The 9588-nt window shown below is 42.2% G+C and overlaps 1 pseudogene; it reads left to right on the top strand.

The window, feature by feature from the left end:
• The first annotated feature begins 439 nt into the window (after nucleotides 1–439).
• Nucleotides 440–965, top strand: LOC102846412 (annotated as a pseudogene).
• The last annotated feature ends 8623 nt before the right edge of the window (nucleotides 966–9588 follow it).

Consider the following 9588-nt stretch of genomic DNA (forward strand, 5'->3'; position numbering starts at 1 on the left):
ATGCATTTGGGTCCAGATGTTACAGCCTCATTTGCCGGAGTGGATGCAGCATTAGCTTGTCAGTTCCCTGCTGTTTGTTATTATTTAGTATTATAGAGGCTATGAGTATAAATACTCATTGGAAAAATTGAAGAAAGGCTTTAGATTTAAAAATAGTACTGAGCTAAAGTCCCTGTGCAAACACCTGAGGTTAAAAACAATGAAAAGTTAATACAAAGCGTTCTTATCCTAATAAAAACAAGCTAGCTGTAGTAGCTAAAAAGGCTTCTCCTTTCACTCGTCTTTTATATTAGCTATCAGTTGAGTTCCTTCGGGCATATCCAGGTCTTCATTAAAGACATTTCTGCCCTCCACAGAAGATTCCAACAAAACTCGCCATCCCCACTGCCCTGCAGTTGCTCTCGTGTCTTCCAAGTCATGTTGTCTTTCTGCTGACCAGATGGCCTCGCAGAACCGTGACCCAGCCACAGCCAGCGTTGTTGCCTCCTGGAAAGGGTCTGAACCTAGCGGGGACGCTGCCTGGGGCTCCGTGGGCTTCAGGAGCTGAAGACCCTCATGATGTCTGGTGACAAAGGGATTTCTGCCATTCATGACTCCGAGAACCTTTTCAAATGGGTCGGGACCATCCATGGAGCTGACACAGTATATGAAGACCTGAGGGATAAGCTCTTCCTAGAGTTCCCTAGCGGCTACCCTTACAACGCGCCCACGGTGAAGTTCCTCACTCCCTGCTACCATCCCAACGTGGACACTCAGGGTAACATCTGCCTAGACATCCTGAAGGACAAGTGGTCTGCCCTGTATGACGTCAGAACCATCCTCCTCTCCATCCAGAGCCTGCTAGGAGAACCCACATCGACAGCCCTTTGAACACACACGCTGCTGAACTCTGGAAAAGCCCCACTGCCTTTAAGAAGTATCTACGGGAAAGCTACGCGAAGCAAGTCACCAGCCAGGAGCCCTGACCTGCTCTGTCTGGCCTCTGTCCTTGTGTGGTGTCATCTTTTTCTCCTTAGTTATCTGTCCTCCTTGATTTCTGTCTAAGACTCTGTATCTGAAGCTGTGGCGTCCTTTCTGTTTTATTTGTTTTTTTATAATTAAGCCTCTGTTTGAACCTTTATGATGAATATATTAAATAAACACATTTGGGGTTAGTTTAGTTCTGGAAACCCCCCCCCAAAAAAAAACCAAAAAAACTTACCATCCACAATTGGATATGCAGATTATTAACAGTTAACAGAGAAATCACATTCTGTTTTGTAAGGTAATAGGGACTAGAGAGTGTTCATAAATCTTTCCATATTGCTGTTAACCTTTTATACTTATATTTAATTTATAAAGTGTTGTACTAAATTCAAATGTCCCTTCAACTCTATTGGCTGAGTGTGCTCTTACTGCTACAGTGACCCTCTGTAGAATAGTTTGTCCCCTGGTCCTGCTCCGTGCTCACTGCTCCCGCTGTGAACCCAGTAGTGCAGCGGTTACATTGGTTCACATTGGTTGGAAGGTCTTTTTTTTGCTTCCTATTGCTCTGCTTTGTCAGACATGATACGTGATGCATCATGCTCCAGGGACTTGTCTCTCCTGGTAGCATGTCCACAGCATGTGACTCGAATGTTCCCATCAGCTTCCAAGGAGCATTCTGGTTGTACTTCTTCAAAGACAGATTTGTTGAGTCTTCTCAACTCTCATTCATGATTGGTGGTATTGTTGTTAGGTGTTGATTGAGTCAACTACAGCTCACAGCAACTCTGAATAATAACAGCTCTGAACCTTATTATATGCCGTCTTCACCATCTGTGTGTCATGCTCAAGTCTGTTGTCATGATGTCAGTCCATCTAGTTGATAGTCTTCCTCTCTTTCAACGACCGTGTACCTTTGCCAGCATGATGTCTCGTCCTCACATACAGGTTGGGGGAGGGGAAGGACGGGCTAGTTCTTTTGGCAGTTCCTGAGTACCTAATATGCCAATAGTCTTCACCAACACCATGATTCAGTGGCATCGATGATTCTTTGGCTTTCTTTATTCATTTATTCGTCAACTTCCAGATGCCTAGGAAGTAATTGGCAAAAACGTGGCTCATCTCTTGGTCTTGAAACTGAAATCTTTGCTCTTCAGCACTGCAGAGAGATCCTTGATAGCACATTTTCCCAAGGCCACATGCCTTTTGATTTTTTTAAATTTTATTTTATTAATGAACATTTACAGAGATTTTGGATTTTCATTCATTCATTGTTGCACTTTTGCCTTTCGATTTATTGACTGCTGTTGTGCTGAATATCGATTGTGATCCAAGTAAGTAGAAATCATTGACTACTTCAGTGCTTTCTCCATCCATAATGATGTTGTCGCTTGGTCCAGTGCTGAAGATTTTTCTTCTCTTGATGCTGAAATGTAACCTGTCTTGTGTAGTCCTTGATCTTCTTTATCAAATGCTTCAACTCTTCTTCTAAAAAATAAATGTTCAACAAGTGCAGAAATGATCAGACAATATCACTAATTTTATATGCAAGTAAAATCTTGCAGCAGATTCTTTAAAAAAGATTGGAATAGCAACACATTGACAATGAACTACCAGAAATTCAAGCTGGATTTCAAAAAAGGCTGTGGCATGAGGGATATCATTGCTGATGTGAGCTAATCTTGCCTCAAATAAAAGAATGTCAGAAAGATACTTACTTGTTTTATTGATTGTGCGGATTAAACAAATCATGGATAACATTGAGAAGAACGGGTATCTTAGAACATGTCATTGTGCTCCTGGGAAGCCTGTACATGAGACTAAAAGACAGTTGTTCAGACAGAACAAGGAAATAATGCATGGCTGAAAATCAGAAAAGATGTGTTTCTGGGGCGTCTCCTTTTCCATACCTATTCAGCCTGTGTGCTTATCAGATAATTTGAGAACCTGGACTATGTGAATGTGGCATTAGGACTGGCAGAAAACTTATCAACAGCCTGTGTTAGGCAGATAACAGAACCCTGCTTCTTTGCAGTCTGTGGTATATATTCGATATTCTCACCAATACTGTAATTCAAGTGCATCAGTTCTTCTTTGCCATTCTTTATTCACCTTTCTCATACACATGAGGTGATTGAGAATACCTTGGCTTGCTCAGTGCACCTTAGTCCTCAAGGCGACCTCTTTGATCTCTAATACCTTAAAGAGGTCGTAGAGCATTTGCCCAGTGCAGTATGTCCTTGGATTTCTCTGTCATGCTGCCAGGCAAATTGGCTGTGGGTCCATGTAAAATGAAGTATTTGACAACTTTAGTCTTTTCTCTACTATGATGATGTTGCTTATTGGTCCTGGTATGAATATCTTTTTTTAATGTTAGCAGGTAATCTCTACTGATTGTCACCATCTTTGATCTTCATCAGTTAGTAATTCAGCTCTTCAATTTCAGCAAGCAAGGTTGTGTTATCTCTATATTGTAGACTGTTAGTGAGCCTTGTTTCAATCCTGATACTACATTCTTCTTTGGAGAGTCAACTTTCTCAAATGATTTGCTTAGCAAAGATTGAAGTAAGTATGGTGAAAGGCCACATCTCTATTTTATTACTTACAGAATCTGTATCTTCTGTTTGAACAACAACCTCTTAATCTGTTTATAGTTTCCACAAAAGCAAAATTAAGTGTTCTACAATTCCCGTTCTTCACAAAGTCACCTCTAGTTTTTTTTTTTTACAATCCACGTGGTTGAACACTTTTGAGTAGTCACTAAAACACGGGTGAACATATTTCTTGCATTGTTTGCTTTCAGCCAAGATCTATATGTCATCAGCAATGATACCCCTCATTCCATATCCTCCCCTGAATCCAGATGAATTTCTGATAGTTCCCTGCTGATGGACGGCTGCAATTACTTTTACATTTATCTTCAGCGTAATTTTACACACATGTGATATTAATGTTTTTGTGTGATAATTTTCACATTCTGTTGAGTGATTGCCATTCTTTGCAATGAGCGTGACTATGGATCTCTTCCATGCAGTTGTCCACATAACTGCCTTCCAGACTTCTTGGCATAGACGAGTGAGTACATCCATTGTAGCATCTCTTGGTTGAAACATCCCAGATTGTGCTCGACCAATTCCTGGAGCTTTGTTTTTCAGCAATACATTCACTACACCTTGGACGTCTGCTTTTAGTACTGTTGGTTTTTTATTATGTGCTTCAGTTGGTTAGTAACCCTGCCTAGTTTTTATTTGGGGGCTTTTTTAATTAAAAAAATCTCACCTATACTTCCCAACCTGTAGATCCACCCCCTAGACAAGTACTAAACACCTGCTTATACACCACCTCACTGACAGTCCATCCTGCCTAAAACGGCTTTACACGAACAGCAGATAGAACTGTGTACACACTCGCATCCTGTCACCCCCACAGGAGTCAGGAGGTAAGAGCCTGAGTGCCCCCAAGCCAGTTAGCTGGGTTGCACATCCTCCCTTCTCAGATGGATGTGTCAGGACAGAATGAAGCACATACAACACCACAGTGTCTCAGAGACCATGATAAAACCTAACAGATAACTTCAAATGAGACATAAACTAGGACCAGGTATGTCAAGCCAAGTGACCAAATACAGGGCCAGAAGAATCATTCAGTAGAAGAAATACTAATGGAATTGCCTGGTAAGGGGTTCAAAAGCGTCATATTTAGATGCCTTCAGTTTATTGTGATAAAGTTCAAGGACACCAAAGATAGAATTAAGGAAAACACAGGCAAAAATTGAGGGGGGGGGGAAACAAGAAAAAATTTAAAAAGTTAGTGGAAACTAGAGACCATGCAAAACCAGTGAACATACATCCAGAATATTAATGCACAATTTCAGAAATATGATAATGAATTTGAAGGAGAAGAGAGTAGAACTACCTAAATGAGACACAGAATTAGCAAGAGTGTAGATGAGAAAAGAATGAGGAAGATCACAGAATTATGTGGGACTTCGCCAAGAGGAGTAAGATCCATGTGCTTGGGATGCCAAAGTGGGAAGAGGGTGGGGAAGACTCAGAGAAGATAGTGAAGATTGTTGGAAGAAAGCTTCTGAGTTGTTGTTTTAAAATATCTTGAAAGATGAGAAGATGTCAGTTCAAGAAGGTAAATGGATCTGAAATGGGATTTACCCAAAAGAACACCACTGAGATACATTATAATCAAACTTTCTAGGACTAAAGACAAATTCTTGGAGAAGGGGAAACAGTTTTCAAAGGAAATTCAGTACAGAAACCTTGCAGGCGAGATGGCAATGGGAAGACATGATAAACTCTGAAGGGGGGAAAATCTGCCAACCAAGAATTACATACCTAGCAAAACTCCACCTCAAATGTGACCGCAAAAACAGGACATTTTCAGATTAACAGATTAAGGGAGCTTTGGTGGCTTAGTGACAAGGAGTTACTTTGCCAACCCAAAGGCAGGCAGTTCGAATCCACCAGCTACTCTGCAGGAGAAAGATGGGCAATCTCCTGTACAATTTACAACCTCTGAAAACACACTAGAGGATCAGCTATGCGTCATTTCACACTTGACAGCACATATCAACAAAATGGAATTTATAAAAACAAGGTGCTATTCAGGTGACACAACCTTGCTTGCTAAAACTGAGGACTGCAGTGTTCAATATGGATTGAAGCTCAACATCAAGAAAACAAAGATTCTCACCACCAGGCTAATTGAGAAGCATGATAGATTGAGAAGAGATTGAGATTGTTAACAGTTTCTTCTTGCTCAAATCCACAATCAGCAGTCTTCGCACCAGCAGTCAGGAAATCAGAAGACGTTACATTGGGAAAAATCTGCTGTCTGGGACCTCTTCAGAGTGCTGAAGAGCAATGATGACAGTCTAGAGACTAAGGTGCACCTGATCCAGGCCACGGACTTTGCAGTTACTTGCTGTGCATCAGAGAGCTGGACAGTGAGTAAAGATGACAGAAAAGAATTGATGTCTTTGAGTTGTGGTACTGCAGAAGAGCATTGAACAGATTGTGGACTGCCAAGAGAACAAACAGGTCTGTCCTGAAACCAGGTTGCTCCTTGCAGGCTAGGGCTTTGAAACTACATCTTAACATATGTTGGGCATGTGGCCAGGTGGAACTAGTTCTTAGAGAAGGACATCATGCTTGGAAACAAGAAGGGGACAGCACAGGAGAGAAAGACCCTGGATGAGATGGATTGACACCGTGACTGTGGCAATGGGATAAGGTTTGTCAGAGACATGAGATTGGCTCAGGTTAGGGCAGGGTTCAGAGCTATTGTTCATAGCATCACTGTGAGTCATAGATGAGTCAGCAGCACACAACAACAACCTTACAAGAAATATAGGAAGTTTCTTGGGCAATACCATTACAGACAGACAGACAACCAGAGATTAATGCCAATGAGAGCATCCCACAGAAATCAGTCCAGATACAGAAACATACACAGTAAAAGGAGACAAGAATTTTGGTCCAGAGCTGACAGAGACAGAAAGTTCCCCTCCCAGCAGCTGGCACCCCGAATTTGAACTCTAAACCTCCTAAACTGTGAAAAAATAATTATTTGTGAAAGCCACTATGGTGTTTTGGTTCCAGCAGCACTAGATAGCCTAGACATTGATAAAGCAGGAAAGAGGCAAGCACTCGAAATCATGTCTTGACGCCAGTGGGTGCTGATGGCAGTGGTTGTGAGGACGGTGCAGGAGGTCGTATTTCATGCTGTTGTATGCACGATCTCCGTGATTCAGGACTGGCAAGGTGCCATCTAACAGGAGCAATCTTTAGGGGTGGAGATCTCCAGATCTTTTCCCCTGTGAAGCCTTTGGTGTGTTTGAACTCATAACCTTTCAGTTAGCAGTCAAGTATTTAACCATGGAGACACTGCCTTTGTTGAGTCCCATCAAGCTGGAACTGACCCATGGCTGACGCTGACCCCCGGGGGGGGTTTAGAGGCAGTTAATTGAACAAGAGAAGATTGCCCGTCCTGCTCATCTTTCTCCCATGGAGCAGCGGGTGAATTCAAGCCTCGTGCCTTCGGGATTACAGTGCACCATCTTACCACTAGGCCACCAGAGCTCCCTAGGGCTCCCCAAAAGTTTAAATTTTGTGAAAACAATTAGGTCTTAAAGAATCACCTAGGGGAAGCTGGTGACTGAGTAGTTAAATGTGCAGCTGCTGATTGAGAGCCCTTTTGGCAGTTCAAACCCACTGGCCCCTCTGTGTGAGAAAGGCAGTACAGTTTGCTTCAGTAAAGATGGTTATTTCAGCCCAGATGTCCAACCACAAACGAACGGATTGAGAAGTTACAGTACATTCACACGATGGAATACTGTTGAGCTCGCGGGAGCGATGATTTTGTAAATTACTACCCACCTTGGGAGGGACTGGAGAGAATTATGCTGAGTGAACTAACTCAGTCCTCCAAGGACAAATATTGTATAAAACTGTTAATGTGGAATGAGTATAAGGATCCAAGGCGAGGGGAGGGTGGAAACAGGGATGAGGATGTTCAGAGGGAATAAATGATGGAGTCGTGTAATTTGATGGGTGAGGGAGTGAAGGAAAGTGGAAGAATCTGTTCTGGAAAACAATGCATTCAAATGTTGTAAATAAACTAGTATAATAATAATAATAAATAAATTTAAAACATTATGGAAAAAAAAAGATTGCTGTTATGTGCCCTCCAGTGGGAACTGACGTCTAGCTGAGCGTCCAGCAAGTTTTCAGGGGCTGCACTTTATGCAGGAGGAGACTGCCCATCTTTCTGCCACAGCTGCTGGAGCTGGTGGATGCAGATTGTCTGCCTTTAGGTTGAAAGTGCAACTTCTCAACCACTGCGCCACCAGAGCCTCCTCCCATCCCAGCCTGGGACGCCCTGGAGCCGCTGTCCACTGTCCGCTGTCCTGAGTTGCTATGACTTGGAATCAACTCAGCTGTACTGGGTTTGATTTTGTTATTTAATGAATCTTATCTTATCTTATCACCCTTACTTAAAACAACAGAACAAAAGCAGGAAGAAGGAAACCCGAAATGCCCATCTGGTCCTTTTCTTTGTATCCTGAGAAGCAGTTGGAATATCCTGGGTAATGAATGTATCTAATGCCCGTAACTTGCTGACTACACGTGAGGACTTGCATGAATGAGGGGACGATGTCTAGAATAGAAGGACCACTGTTGTACATTGTTGTACTCTGCTCTGTAGTCTGAACTGACGCATAGATGACTGTCCAGTGGGGTTTCAGAGATTCCCCCAAGCTGCTGGTGGATTTGAACCCCTTGCCTTTGGGTTGGTATCACATGTTCTTCTACAGTAGGCCACGAGGGCTCCCTGGAAAAGACCACATAGTAGTTCATTATCAAATAGCCACAGGAGGAATGACTGTTCATGTGCATTGGGTCTCCAGTCATGACTGCAGTGTGACTGAGGTTGGTAAAGGCTCTGAACTTGGAGACTCCGAGAACTTACTGGTTAGGGAATAGCTGGAGACAAGCCCACTTTGGGTTTGGAAACTCAGCATTGGGAACCTTTCCAGACTTTGTATCTTCTGTTTATGATGTTTCTGATTTGTTTCCCTTTTATGTAACGAATCTATAATTATCATACGGGTACTAATTTTTTTAGATTTCTGCAAGTTATTTCAATGAGTAGTTGAACTCCAAAGAGTAATGAGACCCAGCAGGTAGGAATGTGGGAACCCAAGGAGACCCCAAGTTTGAATCTAGTATACTCAAGGGATATAATGGTAATTATATCTGAAATTAGCAGATTGGAAGGAAGAACGGCAAATGAATTCTTTCCCCCCACCGTACTAGTTTATTTACAAAATTCAAATATAAATTTGAACAAATTCTTTGATTTTCCATCAAATTACCCTGCACATCCACATCCCTCGGCTTCCAGTCTCTCCACCCCTCCTGGATCCTTATACTCATTCTACAATAATAGTTTCATACAACATTTATCCTTGTGGGACTGAGTTAGTTCACTCAGCATAATGCTCTCCAGTCCCTCCCAAGTTAGTTAATAATTTACAAAGTTATTGCTCCTGTGTGCTGCGTAGTATTCCGTTGTGTGAATGTACCATCATTTCTCAATCAGTTCATTTGTGGTTGGACGTCTGGGCTGTTTCCATGTTCTTGCAATGGTGAATAATGCTGCTATGAACATCGGTGTACAAATCTCAGTTTGTGCTTCAGTTCTCATATTCTTGGGGTATAGTCTAAATAGTGGAATAGCTGGTTCGTATGGAATTTCTGTGTTCAGCTTTTTGAGGAAGCTCCAAACTGCCTTCCAGAATGGTTGCACTGTTTCACAATCCCACCAACAATGTATAAGAGTTCCTTTCTCGCCACATCCTCTCCAACATCTATTACTTGCTCCCCTGTTAAACTTTGCCACTGTTACTGGAGGGAGATGGTACCTCACTGTGGTTTTGATTTGCATCTCTTATTGCCTGTGATTTGGAGCATTTCTTCATGTGTCTGTTTGCCATTTGAATATCTTCCTCTGTGAAAATTCTTTCCATTTTGTAATTGGGTTATCAGTCTTTTTCTTGTGGAGGCTTAAGTTTGTGGCTGGCACTTACCTGCCTATTTGGGAGTTTGTACT

Source organism: Elephantulus edwardii, unplaced genomic scaffold (genome assembly GCF_000299155.1).
Source record: "Elephantulus edwardii isolate Elephantulus edwardi_28Jun2011 unplaced genomic scaffold, EleEdw1.0 scaffold00089, whole genome shotgun sequence".
Lineage (NCBI taxonomy): Eukaryota > Metazoa > Chordata > Mammalia > Macroscelidea > Macroscelididae > Elephantulus > Elephantulus edwardii.